At 43.4% G+C, this 12,796-nt stretch overlaps 1 protein-coding gene across 1 annotated transcript in view; it reads right to left on the reverse strand.

Moving 5' to 3' along the window:
* The window catches only part of Map3k5 (mitogen-activated protein kinase kinase kinase 5), a 188,731-nt gene that overhangs the window by 162,966 nt on the left and 12,969 nt on the right, over positions 1-12,796 (reverse strand). The window lies entirely within an intron of this gene.

A 12,796-nucleotide genomic window follows, 5' to 3' on the forward strand; every position in this document is an offset into this window, starting at 1 on the left:
TAAAGCCCATTGAAAGTCTGGAGAGTTGAAAAAAATCTATATACAAATTGCCCCTTATCTCCCAAGAACATGTTCTGTCTACAATTCTCATTGGAAAAATCCCACAGAACCCTTAAGAAGGAAGTGAAAAGACAAGAAAAAGACTTTTGTATTTTTAGCTTACGCTGGGAATGTGGTAGAGCACTTGCCTAGCAGAGCAGAGGCCTTGGGTTCTCAATCCCCACAAGTGCATAAAATGGGTTTAGGTGATATGAATGGACAGAGGGAAGCTGGGAAGGAGGAAGGGAGGGAGGGAAGTGTTTGCCTAATTTTAAGTATGAGATATCTGAAAATGCCAAGCAAATACAGTAAATTCACTTTGTAAGGAGTAAGGCTTGACTTTTGAATTCTGTTCTTACAGACACAAAAGGCAGCAGGGTAGGATGTACATGGTATATTCAATTAGTCCATATGCCCTCTGTCGTCTGTGCAAGAGCCTTTTACTTACCCACTTAGTGTGCCCACATACACTGAGATGGTATAAGCATGAACTATCACACCTACTCAGCATAAACCAGCACTCGGGCAATGGCATTTGACAAGTGTGATGAGTCTGGATTTTCCTTTCTCCCAGAAACAATCAAAGACTTCAAAGTAGTTACAATCTGTAATTCTGCACTAAACTGCAAGGCACTGTCACTTCCTATACTGATTAACTTCCCCTTTTAGGCCACAGCAAAAAATAGAATAAATGGCAAAAGACTTCCTGAGTTCTTTTTTGTTTGTTTGCTTGCTTGTCTTTTGTTTTTCAAGACTGGGTTTCTTTGTGTGGTTCTGGCTGTCCTGGAACTCGCTCTTGTAGACCAGGCTGGCCTCAAACTCACACAGATCCCCCTTGCCTCTGCCTCCCCACTGCTGGAATTAAAGTCACGCACCAGCATCACCCAGCGTTTTCCTGAGCTCTTACATGATACACTGTTAATAGAAAATCACATCTGCTCCTGGAATTTAATTAATAGTATTATTTGTTAAAGTTTACTCAGTAGGTTACACAAGCCCTCATAAACAGAATTAATGCCCTTATAAAAGATACCCCAGAGAGATATCATGTCTCCCTTGCCACCTGTGGCTATAATTAGCAGACGCTGTCTGTGAGGAAGTGGCCCTCATCAGACACCAAATCTGCCAGTGCCTTGAAGTCGGACTTCCCAGTCTGTAGACTGTGAGAAAATCTTATCTGTTCCTATACCACACAGCCTATGGATGCTTCCTAACGAAGCTCCAGCTCTATGACAAATGCTTCAGAAAGTCACACGGGAACACTGGGGACACGGGGAACAAAATGATCCTAACCCAACAACACACACCTCGTTGAGAGGTCAGCATTAGGAAAACGTGGACTTCAGCTAGGACACTGTGATAGGCGGAAAGGACCCCCTCCAGACTGCTGTGCAAGGGGAGTTGCTCTCAGAGGCAACTTCATCCAGAAACTGCTGGAGGCAGACTAGAGAAAGAAAGGACCAAAGCATCTGGAAGAATCCTCCTGTTTCCTAAATTGCTGGTTCCAACAACTACCAGCACAGCAAAACTAAAGACTCTTAAGGCGGTTTTTTGGGGGGGGAGAAGGACATGGAAAGAATATACACAGAACACTGTTGGAGCAGGAATGGAGAGACCTCTGCGAGCTATCTGCTGGGGGGGAGAGGGGGAGAAGCAGGCAGAGATGAGGCTGAGCCTGGTCCCAGGGGGCTGCAATGACCTCCCAGAGGCCTGCGAGGTGAGCTAAGGAGTAGTCCTTTCCATAGGTTAGGAGCCGACCGCAGGGCCTGAGACCGGGACACTGTTTACAAGGTCCTTTCAGCAGCTACTAAGCTCAAAGGAGAAGCTCTGGGAGAGAAAGGTAAGAAAGACAGCCACCAAGAGGTCCCCTGAAGCAGGAAAAGCCAAGGCTTGAGGCACCAGATAAAAGACTGTAGCATCTTCCAGCCAGCCAGCAAATCTACCCCAAATTAAAAGTCCTAGGCAGTGTTTGTTCGCATTAGAAAGAGGAAACATTTAAAAATTAATCCTCCTGCCCTTATACAATTCGAAATCAATGGTCTTAAAGTCATAGAGGTATCTTTTGTTTCTCATCTGACTTGAGAATCTCACTGCCATGTTTGAAGCTAGTGACGAAAATAAGAAAGGAAAATCTATACTGACAGCCAGCCTGAGAAACGCTGGTAGAAGAGTGGGGGGGGGGGGGAGTAAGCAAACAGAAAAGCCTAGCTCTGACTTCGTGCGGTTCAAGCTAGAGACATTCTGTTCACTAATAGAAGAACCAAGGCTTTTTCCAAATGTAAACAGTACACTCGATAGGACAGGCCGCCAAGAGCTGTCCAGTGTTTGCACATGACTCTCAGGTGTGCCCTGGCCAAAGATTAAGGAGGGGTTGGCTCCCATTCCTAACTGCTCCAGCTTGCCAATGGATTGCACCAGAAATAAGACAGTGAGCGGGTAAGGATAAGGCTGGAGGAGAATTTAGATTAGGAAAAATACTAAAAGAAAAATAAAGTGGCTATGTTTCCAAAGCCAAGGGGAATGAAGCAGGAGAAAGCCCTGACCGAGGAAAAGAACCTCCTGGACTCAGTCTGTGTTTGGAGACTGATGCTGGTGCAAACCCCTCTGGAGATGCAGGCCGTCTGCAGATTAAACCAGTCCATGAGACAGTCTGTACTTACCCTCAGGGAGGGCCTCTCCCAACTCCCAGACTCCTGGGGCCTCTACCAACATTGCTATCGGAAAGTCTCTGAAAACCGTCACCATCACATTCCCGCTTTGCCTTTTTCATAGCGAGAGGATAAAGGTAACAAATTAGCCCATTCCCCTGGGGGGAAAGGAGTATCATAGACTATTTAATCTCCATTGTTTTGCATAAGTAGCTAGCTTAGTAGCCATGGTTCTCAATCTTCCTTCTGCTGCAACCCTTTAATACAGTTCCTCATGTTGTGGTGATCCCCAACCACAAAATTATTTTTGTTGCTACTTCATAACCGTAATTTTGCTTCTGTTAGGAATCATAATGTAAATATCTGATATGCAGGATATCTGATATGCTACCCCTGTGAAAGAGTCATTTGACTCTTGACCCACAGGTTGAGAATCACTGGCTTAAAGGTAGTACTTTATGTATGAATAGGATCTTTGTAAGTTTGTTCGCTGTCTTCATCTCCCATATCACCCAGTGAGAATTACTGCTGTCCCATCACTGTTCAACCATGTCACCCCAACTTGCTCAAACATACAGGACGTATAAGCAGATATGCTTACTTGAAAATGTCACAGGTTTTGTATTGTGACAGCATGATGGTTAGTTTTAATTGTCAACCTAACACAGTCGAGAATCATCCGGGAAGAGTTTCAAAGAGAGAGTGTCTACATTGGACAGTCCATGAGGGATTGCCTTAATCAAGTTAGTTGATATGAGAAGACCCAGCCCATTATGGAAGCAAGAAGCACAGAACAGTGTAAAAGTAGAGAAATTGCTAGGTGTGGTGGTGCTCACCTTTAATGCAGACACCTGGGAACAAAGACAGGTGGTTCTCTGAGAGCAAGGGCTGTCTGGTTTACCATAGTTAAGTCCCAGGCCAGCATAATGGCATAGTGAGACCCTGTCTGTGTTTGTTGTTTTAAAGGGAGAGAGATTGAGCCACGTCCAGCAAGCAAACAAGCAGGCATTCATTTCTGTCTGCCCTTGACTGGGGATGTGATGTGACCAGCTGTTCGGTGTTCTTGCCTTGACTCACAACGATGGGCTGAAACCTGGAATTGTAAGCTAAGATAAACTCCTTTCTCCCTCAGGTCGCTTTCTGCTAGGGTATTTTATTACAACAGAAGTGAATCTAGGGCAGACAATAACTCTTCTACCAGGCCTATCTACAAACACTGAAAATTTATAGAGGAAAACAGCTTTCCATATTCTCTAACTGTTCTTATTCTATTTTTGACGACCACTTTGTAGAACAGTAATGCCCATTCTCAAAACCACAGCCTCAGTTTCTCTCCATGACCTGGCTATGACTTCGATGGAAAAACAGGATGAAAGCCAATGACCTGCTTGATGGCCAGTTGCATCTGTACACATCTGGGTGACATATGCAAGAACTTCAGACTGTGACAAATGTTTCTAAAGATGGCCACCATCAATTTCTAACCCCTCTAAGTGTACATGTCCTCTATCCCATTGAGGCATTCCCCTTACTTTGACTCCATTGCTGGCAATGTGACTGCTCTGGTTAAAGAGAATGTAGCAGAAGGAATGTTCTTAAAAAGTTGACACAACTGACAGATTCTACTTCCTTCTTGGCAAGCTCATTCACAGGATTCTCTCCTGAGAAGGCCAATCTAGATGTAGGGAAAGGACATATGGCAGATATAGGAGGATTATCTAAGGCCAACAGATGACTAAATCAACACCCAGTCATTGGAATGAGCCTTCTTGGACACTGCAGCCCAGTTAAGTCTCCGGGTGATTATAGACCCAACAAAACAGGGACACACCCAGGAACCCACTCAACTCATTAAGCTGTGACTAGATAACAGGCTGCTGTTTGAAGCCAGTATGTTTCATGTGGTGACAGGACAACAGAAAAATGGACCAGGGACCTCTCAAAATAAGAAGCCAGCACTAAAACATAAATATTGTTAGAGACAACACTTGCTTGTCTTCTGTATGTGTTTTCTCGGTTTATCTTCCTAAGAATGTCAAGATGCAAGCTTTCTCACTCAAGGATCTCAAGGATCCTTTCGCAAAAGGATACAGAAGAGGCAGAACTGAAACTCAGAGTGAGCCTCCTGGGTCCAGATAGTAGGATTTTCCCATTTCATGGCAGATGCTGGAACGAGTGACTTTATGACATCAACTCTCGGCTCTATGGAAGAGATCACTGTCTGCTTTGGAACCACTATAACCAGGTTGGGTTCCTAGGTGACATCCCTCTACCATTTCAGCCACTAATGCCTAATGCTACTGTTTAAGTCTTAAATGTCTTCCCCAAAGCCCCAGGTTGGAAGTCTGCCCCTTAAGCTGTGACACCATTGGGAGCTGGGAGAATCTTCAAGAGATGTAGGCCTAGAGGGAGGCAGTTAGACCACTGGAAGTAGGGTAGTAGAACCACGGACCCTTCCTTGATTCTCTATTTCATTTCCCCACCACCATAAGGTAAGTAGGCATCCTCCATTATGTGAGGCCTTACAACAGGCCCCAAAGCAAGGACCAATCAACCGGAAACTGAAACTCTAAAATGGACTCAAAATAAACTCAGTTAAAACCCTAGCTGTGGAGGGCTTTATTCACAAAGCATATTAATAAAAATTAGGAATCTGAAATTTGATCCCTCTCAACATGTTTCTTTAATTTACAGTGGTAGAAGTACCTTAAAAAACTAACAACACTCTTGGCTGATTATAGGTCATATAAGATGCTAGATTATGCCCCCTTGGAATCCTTATTATCTTGGTGGTCCATGGCCTACAAGATGGCATGAAAACTCTTTACAGACATAACCACATTTCACTTCTCAGTAACTGCCTCTTTCTCCATGTTGTAGATGAGGAAGCTTGGAGCTCTGGAGAGGATCTCAGTGCCAAGTTCTTACCCAACATGCACAGGACCTGAAGATTAATCCCTAACAAAACAAAATACAACAGCAGCAGATGAAAACCCAGTGACTTAGAAAGACGCACGGACACAGGAGCAGTAACCAGCTGGGCCAAGATTGAAAAAGACAAGTCTTCCAAATCCAGCCTCGGTTCTTGGGTCATTATAAAATGTGGCTTCAATTCTCTATTAACAATACATTTTTTTTCTCTGACCACTGCGGATATATGTGGACACATTTAGACTACACACATTTCAAGAAATAATCTCTGTCCCCAGAGAGCTATCTTGGCCACACTGTAGGTCATAAGGTAGGCAAGAACAATTTGATACAGCCCCAAAGCCTGGGAAAGCTAAAGCCAAGAGCCTGCCCTCTATCCCATCCCAGCAAGCAGTGACTGTCCCAACACCCTGCCTGCAAATCTGCACCAAACCTCGACCGGACCACTTCTGGGTCGAAGGTCATTTCTTTTTAGTACCAGATCCAGCCAAAAAATATGAGCAAAGAAATGCCAACAAAGATAATCCTGGGAACACATCAAGATTTGCAAACAAAATAACTGGGCACCACTGCCTCACAGCCAAGTGGGCCAAGGGAGTGGTGTTTGACAGCTCTGTTCCCTCCACCTGCTTTGCCTCAGTTCACCCAGAGTGACCAGCAGAGCTAAAGGTCCCTTCGGTTTTTCACTTACTGCCTTCAGCAGAGTCATCAGCCCACAAACGGGCTTTAGGGCACATGGATCTAGGACCTCTGGCTCAGAAAACTGGACTGGTGACTGTGATTTCTGGGTCTGTTACAAGACTTATAGAGCAAATGTATGCCACAGTGCTATCCTAAGTCAAATAAAAACATGTCCTAAGTCAAACAAAAACATCTCAGAGAAAGTCTTATTAGACAAAATTAAATTTCCTTGTTGTTGTTGCTGTGCTGTTGTTGCTTGAGACAATGTTTCTCTGTGTAACTTTGGCTGTCCTGGAACTGGCTCTGTAGACCAAGCTGGCCTCGAATTTAAAGAGATCCACCTGCCTCTGCCTTCCGAGTGCTGGGGATTAAAGGCATATGTCGCCGCCACCACTGCTTGGCCTAAATTAAATTTCTAATAAATTCCAATTCTTCCCCTTGTGTCTGAATGTTAAAATGCAGCCTTCAAAACAACAGGTTATAAGAGTTCTTTTAGAAACAGTACAAGCCAATATGTACCTTATGGGAAAATTAATTTTCCATGGTTTTCTTCTTATAAAAATCTGATTTTCAGCCAGGAACCATGGTCTTGGGAGGCTGAAGCAAGAGGATTTGGAATTAAAAGCTGGCCTTGGCTAAAGAGAATGAATGGGAGGGGCAGGGGTGGAAAAAAACAGAGTCTGTACTAAACATGTACTGTTTTTCTTCTTAAATGAATGGTTTATGCAGTATTCACATTGCAGCTGGCGTTTACATTATGACTTGAAGATACTGGAGGATACTCATAGATTGCAGGCAAATACAGTACCACTTTATATATGGGACATGGGCATCCTTGGATTTTTGTATTCCTGGATGTGGAGGGCTGAAGAGGATGTACCTGAACATTGTTATACAGCTGTATTTGAATTTATAATGGTTTCCCACTCTATAAAAAAAGCAGAGGACCTAGACCCTGCTAAAGTCACCCTTAAGGATATAAGAGACCTTAGGTGTTTGCAGGTTCCTTCCCTGTCCCACTATGGCGACAACAGCACAGAAGATGGAGGGGGCATCTTCAGAAATCTCAGTGCGGTATGTGAAAGGGGTAAGGATGCTGATCCCAAAATACAGCACAACATCAGCAGCTCTTCAAGCAAGGATTGCTTCTGATTGGGCAGCTTCTTTTTTGCAAAGGGCAGATACACAATGAATACAAATGATGGGCACAGCTGGTAACTGAGAGTGTCTTCAAGTTAAGCTAGGGTTTACTAGAATCTAGTCAGCGCAGTCTTCCACTGAACACTGGTTAGGAAGCTAAAAGGAAGAAAGCGTAAAGAATTAAGCAGCTTTGAAAAATGTGAACTGTTCCCACTTGCAGAGTTATAAAGTGGGAAACTGGGCAAAAAGATCTCACTTTTAAAAAGGGAATAAATTTTATTCATAGATGGTACTACAAGCAACAAAATCTTTCAGGTAGCTGAGGAAACAACAAATGTGCATGGCCTGCCTTAACTCCTGGAAGCCTGTGAAGTCTGGCTACTGGGGAAAGATGAAAACAAAACTTAGTTGGCCTTAGATATCTCTTTCTTTAACTTCCTGGACAAGTCCCACACTTCTATAAACTGATTCCTGCCAGTAACAAAATCCTAAGCTTACGGTGTCTCACTGTGAGTTCAAATACCAGAAGAGCAACTCTACTCTAAGCCAATTAAATTTAGAATGAGATGTTCAGGGACTGCAACTTAGAAGAAGAGCGCATGCCTGGCATGCATGGCACCCTGGGTTCTAGCCTCAGCACTACCGAATATTAAATAAGACACTGACTTTTAGTTGCGCTGACTACACTTTACAAAATTAGGAAGAAAATGGTACATTTAATGTAGTTTATACACTTATTACTATCTTAACCTCATTCCAAAGGTTCTTGATGTAGACCTTTGATATTTATACTCCATGTTCTCACAAAACAGGGCATGCTGGCCTTGTCCTGTCTCTCAAGCACAGACAATGGCAGCGTGAGCCAATGAGCTTTCGGCTGAGAGTAGTTTCTACAGCTTCTGCAAGACTGCCTTCCCTTTCTGCTCCTTTCACAAATAAACATGCTCCTTAATTTTTAAATTCCACTGCCATTATTATTATTACGTGTGAATGGGAGGGATGGGGAGACCGCACAGCACACGCGTGTAGGGCAAATGCCAACTCTGAGGAGCTGGTTCCCTCCTTCCATTGTGTCATCTGGGCACAGAAGCCAGGGGCTCAGACTTGCACAGCAAGCGGTTTTACCAGCTGAACCATCTCCCAGGCTCAAAAACACACTTTTCAAAATCACATGTATCAGCTTATTCACCAACAGTCAGTCAGAACCCTCTCCCCACACCTAACATTACTGACTTTCCGGAAATTTCCCTGGCCAAAGTTACTTAAGACTGTAATCTCCAATTCCAGTTATTTCTTTTAAACATTCAACTCAGGCTCAGCAGGTAAAGGCATTTGCTGCCACACAGAGAGAGAGAGAGAGAGAGAGACAGACAGAGAGAGAGAGAGAGAGAGAGAGAGAGAGAGCTCTAAATAAAACATAACAAAAAATTACGTGGGTATAAAAAGAAAAACTCACCGATGAGCCCCTGCTTTTGTTTGGTTTTGACTGCCTGCCACCATGGAGCGGCCCCTGTTGCTAAAGGCTTAGACCCAGGTGCTGCTATTGGGCACCTTTAAGAGGTGGGACAGAGTGGGATGTTTTTAGGTCACTGGGGTGTGTGCCTTGGAGAGGACTGTGGGAACCAGGGCTTCTCTCACTTTTTCTCTGAAGCTCACAATGTGAACAGCTTTGTTCTGTTGAACAGGCCAAAAAGCAGCGGGGCCACTCCATATGTCCTAGAAGCCCCAAAATGTGAACCAAAACAAACCTTCCTCTCTTTCAACTGATTAGCTCAGATTTTTTTTTCATGAGAAAAGAAGGCTGCTCGCACACCTGATGGTATCTGTGGGATTCTCGCCCTTCCTGAATGTTTCCCAACTCTTGTCCTGACCAAGCTTCTCTTTCCCACAGCTGATTGCTTCTCTTTGTCCAACTTGGGAGGCTGGTTGGTTCTAAGAATCCTGTCACATGACTTCTTGTTATTTTGCCTCTCCCTGTAGAGACATCTACTTCCAAGATTAAAGTGTCTGTTACATCCACTGCTCAATATTAGCCTTCAAAACCCTAGTCAAACGTCCCCTCCCAGCCAAAGTCTTAATCCACACCCTCAGAACCCTCCATTTCCTCTCTCAAATCCCTTTACACAATCCTTCAGTGTAATGAATAACTGTACTTACATATACAATATGTACTATATGTATTTCCAAAGCCTGGTCTTGTGTATCAGACTTTGGACCCATTAAGAGAAAGAGTGATGTTACGATTTTCTATTCTATAAGTACCATTAAGTGTCGCTTATAGATTACTCAATATAGAAGACGCGGGGAAATGCCAAGATTCAGGAAATGTGATCTTTGCTAATGACACATTCAAGCAAGGAAAACCCACATCAAACCAACTAAGGGTTAAGAACTGAAATAGCTCAGAAACAGAGAGCTTGCCTAAGAACCCTGTACAGAGAGACAGAGACAGAGAGAGACACAGAGAGAGAGACAGAGACAGAGAGAGAGAGACAGAGACAGAGACAGAGAAAGCAGTAACTAAAAGACAAGTGGGGAAGAGAACAAAATCGACGTGTTCAATAAACCAGTAAGAGTAAAATGCATGCGGGGATGGAGAGATGGCTCAGAGGTTAGGAACACTGACTCTTCTTCCGGAGGACCTGAGTTCAGTTCCCAGCAACTACATGGCGGCTCACAACCATCTGTAATGACATCTGGTGTATGCCTGCAGGCAGAACACTGTATACATAATAAATAAATAAATCTTAAAGAAAAAAGAAGAAATTGAATGTTTGTGGGCCAAGCATCCAATTGGATAGTACAGAAGCAGAGGCAACACCTGTTACTGAGCTGGTCCTTCTTAGCTCTGTAACAGATGATGCAAGGCTTATGCAGCAAGGGCTGCTTCCCAGCTGCTTAGTTTTGCTTCATTTTGTGTTGGTAGTTTACACCTTTAAACATATATATTGTTTTATTACATATGTTAATATATTACATATTTTATTATAAGCATAATAAATGTTACTGTGCTCGTTATATTTATATGTAACAATTTAACACATATAATATATATTAACACATGCTACTGTGTGCGTCTGCACATTTGTGAGAGAATAGGAGCACACTTTCCATAGGCCATGTGCAGAGGTCAGAAGACACCATGTTGGGAGTCAGTTCTCCCAGAGTCTTTGTTCTGTCGCTGAGCTATGTATTCCAGGGTACCTAGCTGGTACATGAGCATCTGGGCAATTCTCCTGTCTTTGCCTCCCAACTCACTGCAAGAGTGGCCGGGGTTACAGATGTGCACCCTGCATCCAGCTTTTTATGTGAGTGCTGGGGATTGAACTCAGGTCATTAGGCTTTCATAGCAAGCATTCTGACCTGCTAAGCCATCTCCCCCAGCCCTTTGCTTTGAGACAGGGTCTCTTATATAATCCTAGATGGCTTTGAACTTCCTACCTCCACTTCCCAAGTGATGAGATTCTAGGCACATGTCACCATCGTCTGCACAACAGTTATTTCTAAATGTCTCATAAAGAATCAACTCTGCTTTGCATACTGAATCCTAAAAGCACATAAAAACTTACTTAGCAGCTTCAAGAAAGATGAGGTTTAGAAGGAGTAAGCAAAGGCTACTTACCAAAACACACAATTTAAAATTACAGGGCTCTTAAAAAGAGAAGGAATGTAGAAAGATAAATAGTTCTGTGATTATCCTTAGCTTAAATGAAAATGGATGCTGGGGTCACGCTCATAAATAGCTTTGTGATATGCAAAGATTCGGGAGGAATTTCCCCTGTGACCACATGCCAGATATATACATGGTCCAAAAGCTGGCTAAGAGGCTCTTCTCCGTGTAAATGGGACACTTACAAGTGCTGAAAAGATGACTCACATAAAGAGAGATAAAGTCACCAGCAGCTTCCACCTTAGCCCAAGTCTCAAGTTCATCTTCCAGCATTTAGACCAGGGCTGGGAGCACAGCAGGCCTCAGAGTCTCAAGTCATGGCCTAAGTTGTCTTTATTCTCTTGGAAAATCTCAAATGTATTGTGGCTTATCCTCTGGCACAGAACCCCCTTTAGGCAATGCATGTCTAACTATCTCGCAAACAAACCAAGAACACACCAAAGAGCACAGAGTTTCAAAACAGAAAAGTGAGGGTTGCTTCATGCGTCTGCCTTGCAGACTAATCCCAGTGTGCCTAATGGTATTATTTTAGGGGAAAACAGGAATATGATCAAAATAGCTGTACCCTGGGAAAATGAAAGCATGATGATGCCCCAATACAGCAGTACAAGCTTGCCTCAAACTTCCCGAGCAGTGTCACGACACAATGGCAACGGCTTTTAAGCACAAACCACTTTCTGTTTTCTAGGCCCACTCCAGGATTCTGCAGCCACGGGTGGAGGAGCACGTCTACGATTCCAACACTATGAAGCGTGAAGCAAGAGGATTCAAAACGCGACCGAGCCATGCAGCCTGGAAATAAGTCATGAGAAGAGGCAGTTCTAGAAAATCAGAGGGTAGCCATCAAGAAGGAGGCTCGCTGTTTATTTAGCAAAATGAACACTACTTTGGTAATCAAAAATCTTCACAGTGCAGAGCTCTGGAAAGCTCGGGAACTGGGGGAGCGGGTGAAATGGACTCCGTTACTATTTATATATCACATGTTATGAGAATATGTGACTTAGTATTCCTGGAAACTAGCACATAGGTCAAATCTTCACTTTAGTCACTAGTGGATGTGGGATTTGAAGAAGAATGTCACTCTTGCACTATCAAGTTTTAACTTTCTAAAAGATATCGTGAATGCTCATTAACCCCAGGCAATGTGGTTATAAATAATACCCCCATGAAAGTTCCTTTGCCTCAGTTTAGCTACTGATTCATCAGCCTGGAGCTGTCTGCTACTTGGCTGCCTTCTGGTGCCCTAACAGGAGTAAAATTACATAAGGACTTAGTCTGGACTTCTAAAGAGAACCATGTAAGCCCATCTCTAACACTGTCATTAATGAACACTGGGGAATGTTTACATGTTACCAGCTTTTAAATCCTCTTGCAACTTTCCTTCTTAATTACTATGTCTTTGCATCTAGCTTGTTTCTTCAAAAGAAATTTTTTTTAACTAGTGTGAATTTTTGTCATTTAAAAAATTGGTCTGAGGGCTCGCAAGATGGCTTAGCCTGGAAAAGGTCTCAGCTCCTGAAAATTCAAACTTGGAGACCTGAGTTTCAATTTCTAGGATTCATGGAAAGGTAAAGACAGAGAAGCAACTACACACAGATGTCCTCTGACCTCCACAAGTGTGCTGTGACATGGGTTCTTCTCTCTGTCTCTCTGTCTCTGTCTCTGTCTCTGTCTCTCTCTCTCTCTT

This window comes from Mesocricetus auratus, unplaced genomic scaffold (assembly GCF_017639785.1).
Source record: "Mesocricetus auratus isolate SY011 unplaced genomic scaffold, BCM_Maur_2.0 Super-Scaffold_100018, whole genome shotgun sequence".
NCBI lineage: Eukaryota > Metazoa > Chordata > Mammalia > Rodentia > Cricetidae > Mesocricetus > Mesocricetus auratus.